Genomic DNA, 854 nt, shown 5'->3' on the forward strand with positions numbered 1-854 from the left:
CAAATAACATTAATGGAACATAGACGGATGTTTTCAAAGTATATGGATGGGGCTCAGTGGCTCACACTTGTTATCTTAGCACTTTGGGAGACCAAGACAGGAGGATCACTTGAGCTCAGGAGTTCAAGACCAGCCTGGGCAACATGGTGAAATCCTATCTCTACTAAAAATACAAAAAAATTAACCAGGTGTAGTAGCACAAGCCTGTGGTCCTAGCTCTTCAGGAGGTTGAGGTTGGCGGATTCCTTGAGCCCAGGTGGTCAAGGCTGCAGTGAGGGAGATGGTGGCACTGTACTCCAGCCTGGGTCACAAAGTGAGACCCTGTCTCAAAAAAAGAAAAAACAAAAACTGTATATGGACAAATGTGTAAATATAATCAAAAATACATTGGAAATACACAACAGCCATTAGGAGTGACTGTCCCTATTAAACATTAAAAAGCAATATGGTGTCTCCATTTTGAAGAGAAGTACAGTTTTATTTATAAAAGACAAGCAAGTAAGTGGAGCAGAAGAGAAAGTTCATAATTAGATTTAAATACATAAGGAAATATGCATAAAAACATGCCATCTCAAATTACTGGACACAGGTTAGCTTTTTACCAAATGGTATTGAGACAACTTGTCAGACATTTGGAAAAAAAAAAATTAGATATGTCCTTCACACTGAAGGAAATGATAAACTCTCAATAAGGAAATTCAATATTTTTAAAAATCTATACCAGTATTAACATGACATAAGCAAATTCCTTTTCATAACTCAAAATCCAAATGCTGCACAATTATAAAAATATCTTGACAGCCGGGCACAGTGGCTCACACCTGTAATCCCAGCACCGTGGGAGGCTGAGGTGG

This window comes from Cebus imitator, unplaced genomic scaffold, assembly GCF_001604975.1.
Source record: "Cebus imitator isolate Cc_AM_T3 unplaced genomic scaffold, Cebus_imitator-1.0 Scaffold743, whole genome shotgun sequence".
Lineage (NCBI taxonomy): Eukaryota > Metazoa > Chordata > Mammalia > Primates > Cebidae > Cebus > Cebus imitator.